The following is a 13,410-nucleotide window of genomic DNA, read 5'->3' as shown; positions in this document are numbered from 1 at the left end:
CTTGCAGGATCTTTCTTCGGCCATAGCGATGTCGGAGATTTGATGTTTGACTGGATTCCTGATATCCACGGTTCACTTATGAAATGGTCGTACGGAAAAATCTCTACTTCATCGTTACCTCGGAGATGCCGTGTTCCATCGCTCGTGCGCCGACTGTAACACCACGTTCAAACTTACTTAACTCTTGATAACCTGCCATTGTAGCAGCAGTAACCGATCTAACAACTGCGCCAGACACATGTTGTCTTGTATAGGCTTTGCCGACCGCAGCGCAGTGTTATGTCTGTTTACATGTCTCTGTATTTGAAAACAGAGTCCTATATCAGTTTTTTTTTGGCGCTTCAGTGTATTACAAACTAATAATCTTTTTGACCAAAGGCTGGGTCATGGCACTGCAGTTTGGATTTTTCTACAGAACAACCATCTAATAATTTGAAAATATATGGAGGTGACTGTTACTAAGGGCATTAAGCAGTCAAATCTTGTTATTATAGTCAAAACTGCATCATCTCACTGTAACAATCGTTTTTATACAGGCTAATTTAATCAGGTGCTCAAAGGAAACTTTTAAATTTTCCAGTTTATAAATAATTCGAAAATATCTGCATTAAATAAAACACTCAAGACTCAACAAAGTAGCAACAGTGGAATGCGAACTATCAAGCCAAACAGAAAACACTTTCACAAAATAATTATGGTAAAAAGTATCTTTAAACATACAATTACTTTAATGTTTACTTCGTCAGTATCAATTTGTTTGATTTTTCTTTACTACTCGATTTCATTCAAAACTGTAATTATACGTACTGCATCTATTTTGTAAAGTATGTCACAGAAATAAATAAAATGATGAAGTGATTTCTTGAATGCTAATTGTTCGAGAGGTGGGACATATCACACTGATGACAGCAGAAGTAACAGCAGAAATATAACAATAATATGAAATTGTAGATTCTTTGTATTAATGATAAAACTTAAGCTCCTACTGCGTCGAATGAAATTTCGCTGCCTGTGATTTCAACTCCTTGTAAAAGTCAAGTACATGAGTCATCGTGAGTCTAACATTCTGCGTGGTTTCTGTTTCTTCTATATCGTGTCTCCCTACCACTTTCGCGCAACGACGCTCTGAGCGTGTTTTTTAGGGAATTGACTAGTTTGAACCTGGGACCTGTTGCTGGTAAGGAGACGCCAGACCACACATGACATGTAGAGTTCCGAAGAGTTCAGTGAGACTAGCGATGATATAACCAAATACTTATTGATTTCAGCGTCAGCTCCACTGCACTCCCTGTAAAAGAATTTTAATACTAACTAAATTTTAGTGGAATGGGTTCAGGGCTTTCCTATTTTTAGTTAGCTGGTAAAATAACGTCGAAAAAGCAGTTAAGTTTACCATTGGAAATTTTATTCTACTCACAAAACATTGTTTATAAATTGCACTATTGATAAAAGAAAATGTTTTAATACAGGATGGTAAAAACCAACTGCGTTCAACAAAAATGTGAACGAATATTCCCTGAATGGGTTTCCAAGTTCTACAATGGATCGAAGGATGACCTATGCCATACCACATCTATAATGTAGGTTTAAATTGAGTTTCACAAAAGAGAAAACTATCAAAATGGTCTACAGTGACTCTCAATTATATTTAATCACTTATCTAACTTGTCGTAAATTACAGTGGCTGATGTGGCATCTCAATAACTATATAACAGAAAAATCATCGCGTTTCAGATTTTTACTTCAAGTGGCAAATGTGAACACCATGAGCCTTAATTGACGATCGACACTAGTATTACGCAAAAAGGGGGTGTAACAGATGAGACTTCTGCAGTTCTGAGTGAAACTTTATGCGCTGTTATGCGGCATCGCGTGCGTTCATTACCTTGTCGGTGTTCGTCAGGGAGCGACGGGCAGCACAGCTCTGCTCACCTCGCCGTCTCGCAAGCAACTCCCCTAACTTCTTTTTACTACAGTTTACCGAAGTTGGTTTAAAAAATACTATCTGGCTGTGTTTTCATCTGACCAATCAGGGTCTCAATGTTAACCTTAAGCTCCGCCTACAAAAATTCTGTCTATCCAATGAGAAACGTTATACTTTTCGTGGTGGGCAATGTTTTTAAAGTTTGCAACGTAACAGAGACGCGAAAATGTCTCACGCTAAAACTTGCGGCTGGGTGTGGCCCTTTTTGTGTTATCGTAAGATCTATACTGTTCTTCTGGAGGGCTCTAGCTTTTAACATGGACTGGGGGGTGGTCCTAGCGGTTAGCTGGCGACTGGGTGTCCGTCCCTTATCGTAGGGTCTTCTATCTTAACACGGTTCTGCTCTCGGCTTCTGTTCTCGTTTCTCCCCTCGGAACTGCGTCTGTCTCACGGTGGGAAGGTATGACATGCATTTAGGCATTCTTGTGTTAGTCTGTGGTATTCCATTTGCTCACTCGTTACTCGTATTACTTTGGTTAATTTAATGTCACGATTTATTCGGAGCTATGTGACATACTACTGGATTTGCTTATCATGTCAGGGTTTTGATGGAAGGTGTTGGATTTGCCTGACACCTTACATGAGGAGCGGGAAAGCTCGGTGATGCAGCACCTTGAAGACTTTCAGTTGCGCTATAAGAAATAGCTTGCATGACAACAGCAAGGATATTCGGACTTTGTAAAAAAAATTACTGCAGGCTCGACTTGTGTAAAGGTATACACACATTCGACAGTGCGATTATCACGTAACCAAAGCGACCACTTCCAAGGGCTTATCTGTCTGGAAACATATAAATGGTTCACAGTTAATAGGACATGATCATGATTACGAAACGAATGGAGTAAGTACATTTCTATTTATTTAGTATATTACAAAATATTAAATACAGGACCTCTTTCTCTGCACGTCCGTTCGAAAGAGTGAACAAGGAACAAGAGACAGGTGATAAAACCAAGTTTCAAAATGGCGTCTGTAGCTGATGTAAATTACAAGCGACGTGACGCCATTGCATTTCTTACTGCATAGAAAGAAACAGTGGGTAACATTCACAAACGCTTGTGTAAAGTCTACGGAGAATCTACTGTCGACAGAAGTACAGTTAGTCGCTGGGCAAGGAGGGTTAGGTCATCAGAAGCCGGCTCGCACGATTTGCAACGCTCAGGGAGACCACCCACGTCTGTCATACCTGATATGTTGCAGCGGGCTGACGTAATTCGCCATTTGAAGATGTCATTCGTGGAAGACATTTTGAGGACGATGAGGAGGTGATTCACACAGTGAAACACTGGCTCCGCCACCAGGACAAGGATTGGTACCGACATGGCATAGACGCTCTTGTTTCGTGCTGGAGGAAGGCCATAGAACGGGATGGAGATTACATGGAAAAATAGGATGTATAGATGAAACACCATTCTTTCGTGTGTGTAATTCTTATTAGTGTAATTCTCATTACGTTCAATAAACAATTGTTGAGGAAAAAAATGCGGTGCGTTACTTTCTGGGCAAGCCTCGCAGTTCATCAGTATTTTGAAAACAGTTGATTCACATATTTTACACCGATTTTATCATATACGCTGCTGAGGTACTCTCTGGTGGACGGTTATATCCATGGCTTTATATAACGATTCGTTTCAGATAGTTATATAAGACAGTTCACTGACATATTAGACGTCATAATTTTTGAACAAAATGAAAACTGGTATAGATTTCGCGTTATATCATTTCTTTAACAAATTAACAATACTTGCTTTTGTTAAATTAGGAAGGATACATAATCTTACTGTGGATGCAATGACTGTTAATGAGAAGATCAGAAAGCTGACATTTTGCAAATGTAACAATATTATTTAAATTCAGTGAGTGGCATGGATATTCACTGGATGTGCCTTGCAAAAGTTTTGACCGAATCTGATGTCAACAGTCTTTCAGAATGTCAGTGCTATTGAGACGACGGTGCTGGCGTCTGTGACAATGGTCCTCTTGCCCCAGTTGTGACGAGGGCACTCTGACTAGTTGAGAACGATTACGGGGCAGGGTCTTGCTGTTACGTGGTACTTAATTCGTCTGCCGACGTATGACGCTCCCACTGTGCCCCGTAAATTGTGTTTTGGCTTTATACCGACCGAGCTGTCGTCTTCCACGAGACACACTCCTGCACCCTGGGGTGCACAGCGCGCGCACACTCTCAGATACGCTGCTACTGCTGCAATTTATTCCCTGGCAAATATACAAAACACCTGACTCTCCCTATTGTTTCCGTAACGACAGAGACACAGTGTAATAATTGTTCAAATAACAGCAGTTGTGCCTTGAGAATGGGAGTGTGTGCTCCTGTCGAAATATCGGCGGTGGTCGACGACGTCACCTGGCAGCAAACCCGTAAGTTATTTGAACATTCAATTTGCCGGGAAAAGTTAAGGTCTCACAGTGTAATAATTATTTACATACATATTATTACAAAGATTGCTACAATTCTTTTTCAAAAACATATTATATTTAGAAAAACAAATTTTGGTTTCAGTTACAGATTTAATTTCACTATTATAGAATAAACATGTTGTTACTAGTAGTAGATTACCCTGAGGTATCAAACATCGTGGGACACCTTCTAATATCGTGTCGGCCCTACTTTTGCCTGGAATAGTGCAGCAATTCGACATCTCATGGACTCAACATGTCGATGGAAGTCCCCTGAAGAAACGTTGAGCCATGCTGTCGATCCATAATTACGCTAAGTGCTGCCAGTGCAGGTTTTTGTGCACGAACTGACGTTTCGTGTATGTTCCATGAATGTTCGATGGGATTCATATCGGGCGATCTGAGTGACCAGATCGTTCGCTCGAATTGTCCAGAATGTTCTCGAAACCAATCGCGAACTGTTGTTGCCCGGTGACATGGCACTTTGTCATTCGTAAAAATCCCATCGTTGAATGGTTGAAAATGGTCTGAAAGTAACTGAACATAACCATTTCCAGTCAATGATCGGTTCAGCCCACACCGTTATGGACCAACCACCAGCTTGCACAACGCTTTATTGACAACTTGGATTCATGGCTTCGAGGGGACTGCCCCACAGTCGAACCTTACCGTCAGCTCTTATCAACTGAAATTGGGACTCATCTGACCAGACCACTGTTTTTCAGTGGTCCAGGTTCTAGCCGACAAGGTCACGAGCTCAGGAGGGGCGCTGCTGGAGATGTCGTGCTGTCAGCAAAGGCACTCCCGTCGGTCGTCTGCCGCCGCAGCCCATTAACGCCAAATTTCGTAGCGCTGTCCTAAGGGATACGTTCGACGTACGTCCCACATTGATTTCTTAGCATTGAAAACTGTACGCAAACGCCGCTGCTCTCGGTCGTTAGGTGAAGTCCGTTGACCACTGCGTTATCCGTGATGTGAGGTAACGCATGAAATTTGGAATTGTTGTCACACTCTTAACACCGTGGATCTCAGAATACTGCATTCCCTAACGATTTCTTAGCCAAGATAGCAATAAAACACTGTACTGTGGACCATCGGTTTCGATAAACTATGTTATCATCATCAGATCTTCGAGTTGGACTGTTGGAGTGTCCCGTGCTTCTGGCTCCAACTACCATTCCGCTTTAAAACACTGTTAATACCCGTCGTGTGGCCATAATGACGTCGGAAACCTTTTCGTATGAATCACCTGAGTACAAATGACTGTTCCGCCATTGCACTGCCCTATTATACCTTATATACAGTATATGATATTAACGACATCTGCATATGTGCATATCGCTGTCCCATGACTTTTCTCACCTAAGTGTAGTTAATATTTGAGATTAAAATGAAACTGATATCGCATCTGTATTGTAGTGTCACAAGGTGAGCTACTATGAAAAGCTTAATGAATACATAATCATAGCCAAGATAGATACAAAGCAAACACCAAACACAGTAGTATAAGTTTATGTTCCGAGTAGTTTCTCAGATGACGAAGATATGGAAAGAATATGTGATGAGGTAAAATAAATTATTCAGAGCATTAATGGCGATAAGAGTTTTATTTTGACAGGGAACTGGAATTAGATACTAGGAAACACCTACCCTGTTGCTACAGTTTGACTACCACAATGTCAAAAACCCTGGGACCCTGGCAGCAATGAGTGTTGCACGTACATTGCAGTCGTCACACTAACCAGAGTCCTCCCGTCACCGAAGTATTCGTCACTCAAATTGACGAATACAGTGATTTGTTAAACATAGTCACAGTATTTCAAGGGTAAAAGCTCGTAACCTGTCCGTGCCGAGTCAGAGTTGACTAGAGCTCTAAATGTAATAAGATCGTTGAATCAGAACGTGCAAGGATCCAGTGCCAGGTCGTCGTACGCAGCAGCATGGTCTTTCAATGTCGTACTCCAGTACGTATCGAACTCCACAGACAACGGCAGCTTTCCTCAGTCATTTTAGGTAATCCCGTTAACTGCTGGTTTATCTCAAGTGTCACTGCATGGGCGATGCTGATCTCTTATAAACTGGCCGTGCTTGGGGACACCTACTGACCTGTTTGGAGAACCTCCTAAAATTGTGCTGGTTAATGTCCACATCCGAGCCTCGCTCGCAGTCAGGCTGAGATACAAAAGGAGGTATTACATCTTGCTGCTCCAACACAGAAAAAAAGTGCTTGGACACATTTGGTCCTAAATTTTGTTTACAACAATATAAAAGAAGAATGGCCAAAATACAGTCAATTGCTCACTTCAGTACTTGCGGAAGAATGCTTTCCAACTCTTCGAAAATGTAACAACTTTCTTTGAACCAAAACATCACAGTTCGCACTTGAGAACTCTGGTGTATTGCCTTTGCTTTGTTACTGTCCCTTACAGTTGTAGCAGTGCAGAAGATGCTCCCTCTCCTTATTGAAAGAAGGCTAATATAGAAGCTAATATAATAGCTTTCACTCGGAGCACTTCCCATTCGGCATATCAATAACTCATACGTCTACTTCGTCGCCGACACATCCACAGACTTCTCTGGGAACATACACGCTTCTCTTCTGATTAAAGGGTTATTATCATCCCTAATTCTAATGCTACGGAAAAGTTGCTGCGTTTAAAGTGCACCCAGTGGGCAACACACGCTACTACAGCGTTCCTCGATATTTGATTTCTTTCATGCATCCAATATCTCTCCACCACACACTGTTTGGTGCTACATTGAGAGATAGAAATCATACTTATACCATACAAATAATTTTGTACCAAAAATACACCTGTTGTTTACTTTGTACAATTGTTCAAATGTGTGTGAAATCTTATGGGACTTAACTGCTAAGATAATCAATCCCTAAGCTTACACACTACTTAACCTAAATTATCCTAAGGACACCCATGCCCGAGGGAGGACTCGAACCTCCGCTGGAACCAGCCGCACAGTTCATGACTGCAGCGCCTTAGACCGCGCGGCTAATTCCGTGTTGCTTACTTTGTACAAATATGAAACAAATTCACCTTGGTTATGTAAGTTCTTCTCGCTCACCATTATTTAATTACGGCTGGGAACACTTAAACACTATTTTCCGATTTTACTCCAGTAGTGATGATGTAAATCACTGTTAATGAGATGGTTCCTATTCTTGCGTCGTCTCTTTTAATTTCTTAATTATATTATACTTGTTTCTGAGCTCCTAAGTAAAACAACTTTTTTGATTAGTTCTTGTGACGGGACTAGAGAATTTAGCATTTCATGGTCTTTGAAACAGATGGTTTCAGGTTACTAACAATTTCTCGTGTCCAATTGCACCACTATTATTTATTCTGGGTCAGAAGAGCCTCCTGTACAGTTTTACTGATGCTGTTGTTGTTGTGGTCTTCAGTCCTAAGACTAGTTTGATGCAGTTTTCCATGCTACCCTATCCTGTGCAAGCTTCTTCATCTCCCAGCACTTGCTGCAACCTACATCCTTCTGAATCTGCTTAGTGTATTGTAGTGCTGGAGAATAGTAAAGAGTTGGGAACGTGGAATATTGTCAAAGTTCCGTTGCCTATGCCGAGAGCCAGAGGCAGTAGGTTAGCCAAGAGGTAGGAGGATTGCACAGATATCGGAATGTGTCGTCACACAGGGGCAGTGGCGTGCTTACACACAACAGGCGAGAGAGAATTGCTTAGCATGCGGGTTTGTGTTAGACGGAGACTTTCGTAAAATGCAAGGAAGAGGTATAGCGTCAGCTGTACTGCATTTCACAACTTCGCATAAGTCTGCCGTAACAACACGTAACTCTGTCGCAAGAACACCTAAGGGCCGAGTACGACAGATGAATCGGCAGTATAAGTGGAACGAATGCGTTCATTACAAAGGAGCATGACGTCAGGACGTCGCTCGTGCTTCCTTTAAATACTCCGGCTTTGATAGCAACAAGGCACTCGCAGTTAGACTTGCAGTCAGATGTGTACTGGGTCGCTGCGTAGCGCTCAGCTCGATGATCGACATGTTAATCTTTATTAAGGAGATGTTGCAGTAAGGGCGGCCCCTCCAGCAGCAGACGTGAGAGGACAGTACCAGCTCTGGTCCTCTCTACTGCCGCTGTCAGTCATCAACCCAGGATTAGCAGACATCGCGGCAGACTCGCTCGCTGCCAATGCTGACCACATCAGTGAGCCATCGTCGAGATCATGCGGGGCCTAGGCCCTGTGCATCCGCCGTCACAACCGGGTGAACCGGCGACGCTGGGGAACTGCAGCCCGTTCCGCCCCTCCACTGCGGACGAGCTACCAGGAGGAGCAGGGAAGAAGTCGGGGTGGCATAGAGTACACTCCGCACTACGAGAACGCCTCTCGTGCCGACAGCGCCGGGACTCCAACCAGGAGCCTTCTACTCGCAGCAGCTTGCTGTCCGCAGCCGAGACGGCCGGCCAGCTGGGCGCCACCAACAACGCGTGACCGAAGTACGAAGTAAGGACATTCCTCCGCTACGTCACAGCACGCGGCGCTGCGCTAGCAAGACTGTGCGGCGCGGAGCTGGTGTCACCGCTACGAGTCAGCGAGGACTCGGGAAGGTGGTTGATATCACCAAGCCCCATTGTACTCGGCAGGAATAAAGGTGTTATGAATTAATAATGTTTCTTTGGCGTTTCTATCGCGTCCACAGTCATTTCCTAGCATCCTGACGCCTGGAAAGGTCACCGCTCGGCCTCCAGTCCAACGTAGGCGACCGGGACCACCGGGGCGCCTACAGATTCGGTGTCAGAAGTGGTTGCGCCCACCGCCTACGGATTTGGTATCAGAAGTGTTTGAACCACCCACTACAGCACTGGCCTGCAGATCTGGTATCTGGAGTCGTCGACACCGCCACTGCAGGACTGACACCGCAGAGTTGCGGTCAGAACTGTCGACTCTACGCAGCCTTGTGGTAAGTGCACGACGCGATTTTTGTTAATAGCTATGGATGCACGTTCTTTGTTGGGAGTGCACTTTGTGAGTCCTGCAGAAACAGCAGATTTATCTGAGTTTAAGGGAAACAGTTGGGAAACGTATGTGGTACCAGTCAGATGTACTGTGTGTAATTTAACGGGGCATGGGGAGCCATGCACGAAGTTTGTACCAGTAGAACGTTCAATTTGTAAACGGTTTGGTCACGCAACGCACAATTGTAGAGAGTGTCGCTGGGCAACAACAAGGCGGAAGGATTCATTTTGTTTAGTTGTGCATTGTGAGTCTTGTTTGACTTCTTGTGTGTAGTGCTCAACTATGACAAAGGAGTTGAGTAGCTAGTGTAGTTATTGCTCTGAGGAGTAAATTCAGTATAGAGTAAGTTGTTGGTAATTTGCACAAATCATGCTGGAAACAAGATCTGTTAGTACTGAAGTGAGCATAGCTGCTCTGACGGAGCAAGTTTCGAAATTGTTAGAAGAGAATGCGCAGCATAAGTTACGTCATGTAGAATTAATGACGCAAATGGAGACCTTGCGTTCGGCGCAAGAGTCGCAAACGGATTCAAGTGAGTGCAAGTCAGTAGCAATGTCCAACCCTGCAATATATCCTTCAGCAGCTAACCTGATCAGGCCTTTCTCAGGTAAAACAACAGAGGATGTCACAGCGTTCATTAACGATGTTTTGGCAACAGCTGCAATGAGCAATTGATCGTATGTAACTACGTTACGTATGGCAAATTTACGACTTGCAGGGGAAGCCAAGACGTTCGTAATGTACCGTGAGACGCTTAGTAAGGCGACCACGTTTGAAGAATTGGCAGATGGGTTACGACAAAGATATACTTAAGCAGAATAGAGCAAGATTTTATAGAGAGAAGTTAGCTAATTTGACACAGAAGATCAATGAGACAGTGGAGTGTTTTTCAGATAGGCTACGGAAAGAACACTGAAGGATCTGAGTCGCAACAAGGCCCCGGGAGTAGACAACATTCCATTAGAACCACTGACGGCCTTGGGAAAGCCAGTCCTGACAAAACTCTACCATCTGGTGAGCAAGATGTATGAGACAGGCGAAATACCCTCAGGCTTCAAGAAGAATATAATAATTCCAATCCCAAAGAAAGCAGGTGTTGACAGATGTGAAAATTACCGAACTGTTAGTTTAATAAGTCATGGCTGCAAAATACTAACACGAATTCTTTACAGACGAATGGAAAAACAGGTAGAAGCCGACCTCGGGGAAGATCAGTTTGGATTCCGTAGAAATATCGGAACACGTGAGGCAATACTGACCCTACGGCTTATCTTAGAAGAAAGATTAAGGAAAGGTAAACCTAATTTCCTAGCATTTGAAGACTTAGAGAAAGCTTTTGCCAATGTTGACTGGGATAGTCCCTTTCAAATTCTAAAGGGGGCAGGGGTTAAATACAGGGAGCGAAATGCTATTTACAATTTGGACAGAAACCCGATGGCAGTTTTAAGAGTCGAGGGAAATGAAAGGGAAGCAGTGGTGAGGAAGGGAGTGAGACAGGGTTGTAGCCTCTCCCCGATTTTATTCAATCTCTATATCGAGCAAGCAGTGAAGGAAAAAAAAAGAAAAATTCGGAGTAGGTATTAAAATCCATGGAAAAGAAATAAAAACTTTGAGGTTCGCCGATGACATTGTAATTCTGTCGGAGACAGCAAAGGACTTGGAAGAGCAGTTGAACGTAAGGAGGATATAAGATGAACATCAACAAACGCAAAACTGGGATAATGGAATGTAGTCGAATTAAGTCGGGTGATGCTGAGGTAATTAGCTTAGGAAAGTAGTAAAGGAGATTTGCTATTTGGGGAGCAAAATAACTGATGATGGTCGAAGTTGAGAGGATATAAAATGTAGACTGGCAATGGCAAGGAAAGCATTTCTGAAGAAGAGAAATTTGTTAACATCGAGTATAGGTTTAAGTGTCAGGAAGTCGTTTCTGAAAGTATTTGTATGGAGTGTAGCCATGTATGGAAGTGAAAGATGGACGATAAATAGTTTGGACAACAAGGGGATAGAAGCTTTTGAAATGTGGTGCTACAGAAGAATGCTGAAGATTAGATGGCTAGATTACATAACTAATGAGGAAGTATTGAATAGGATTGGGGAGAAGAGAAGTTTGTGGCACAACTTGACAAGAAGGAGGGATCGGTTGGTAGGACATGTTCTGAGTCATCAAGGGATCACCAGTTTAGTATTGGAGGGCATCGTGGAGGGTAAAAACCGTAGAGGGAGACCAAGAGATGAATACACTAAGCAGATTCAGAAGGATGTAGGTTGCAGTAGGTACTGGGAGATGAAGAAGCTTGCACAGGATAGACTAGCATGGAGAGCTGCATCAAACCAGTCTCAGGACTGAAGACCACAACAACAACAACGGAATATTAATTCACAGACCTTTGAATTATCGGGTAAACCTTATGCGGATCGTGTGTTACTACGTGAGATAGAAAACAGAGCCCTCGATGTATTCCTCAGGGGAATTCCTGCAGAGTTTTCTCGTTGGGTTAGGATGGAGTATCCTGGGGATTTAGCTGCAGCACTGCGTATTGCAACGCATCTGCAGGAGATAGACATTGCAACAAGGGTTCGCATCTTTGCGTCGGAGAGGAATTGTTACCGTTGTGGGAGCAAAGGTCACGTGAAGGCTAAATGCAGACAGTCGCAGTGCTATGCTTGTAAACGCTACGGTCACAAGGTGAATGAGTGTCGTATTAAGGAAAATGATAACGGGAATAAACAGGAAAAAGCGTTAAATGGAAACGGGAAGCAGAAGTACGGTGAAAACTAGTACAGAGACGGATTGTTGCTTGATGTGTGTTGTAAGGAATAACAGATGTAAGTTTTTGAATGATACAGAGGCACATGTATCTGTTGCTAGTCTAGACCTCGTGGGTAGCAGAAGACTAGGTACTCCTAGGTATAGATTAGGTGGAGTAGGGAATAATGAGTTGCAATCATTGGGTGCAACACAGCTCGTTTTTAAGATTGGAACTGTAGAGTGCGGAGAGCAAATGGAAGTGTTGGCAACTGTGGGACAGGGGTATTCTGTGATTCTCGTACTGGACTTCCTCGATAAACACCATGCCAAAATTAATCTTTCACAACGTACAGTTGAACTTAGTGGAAACTTGTTTTCAATGGGTACAACAGCTGTAAATGTTTCTACGTCGCGAGGTGCATCCGTTGCTAAGATGTCACCAATTGAACCGCGTACAAGGGCATTAAAGATGATTACGCATGTCAAAGTGCCTTTGGGTACAGGGAAGTTAGTTTGGTTGTCAGTAGCTACCGACGTACCACAGCAGAGACTATGTGTGGTGGAGCCACTGCAGAGCAATGAATCACTGGATGAAATGTATTGTTTTATTAGGAGAAGCGTTGCGCGCGTAACGGATATAAATGGGGAACTGATGATTCAGGTCCATGTAGATAATTTTGGGGCAGATGAAGTGGATCTCCCAAAGAGTTTAGTGGTAGCAAGTTTGGAAATACTCGACGATGAGGATATAGGTGAATCCCAAGGTGATTATAACGTCAAGCAAACCGTCAAGGCATCTGTACAACGTGATAAGATTCGTCATTTGGAGAATGGTGATCGGAAAGCTATGGAATCTTTGTTATTAGAGTATTTAGATTTGTTTAGTTCAGAAGGTCCATTACCAGCAGCTCCTATTACACAGCACCGTATACCGACTGGCGATAGTCCGCCGGTCTATAGAAAACCATACAGGATAGCGAAACACCTACAACCACTAGTGGAGGAAGCTAAGGGACAGTATTATAGAGAACAGTGAAAGTCCGTGGTCTGCCAACATAGTGGTAGCTCCTAAGAAGTGAGTGGACGGTACTAAAAAGTATAGGTTTTGTTGTGACTATCGTTTTTTGAACGCACGAACTGTAACAGATGCGTATCCAATACAGAACATCACGGAAACATTGGACAACCTAGGTCGGTGTAAATATTTTTCGACACTAGATCTAAAGAGTAGGTACCATCAGATAGAAGTAA

This window comes from Schistocerca cancellata, chromosome 6 (assembly GCF_023864275.1).
Source record: "Schistocerca cancellata isolate TAMUIC-IGC-003103 chromosome 6, iqSchCanc2.1, whole genome shotgun sequence".
NCBI lineage: Eukaryota > Metazoa > Arthropoda > Insecta > Orthoptera > Acrididae > Schistocerca > Schistocerca cancellata.
The sequence above is the reverse complement of the archived record's forward strand: the minus strand, read 5'-3'. Positions refer to the sequence as shown.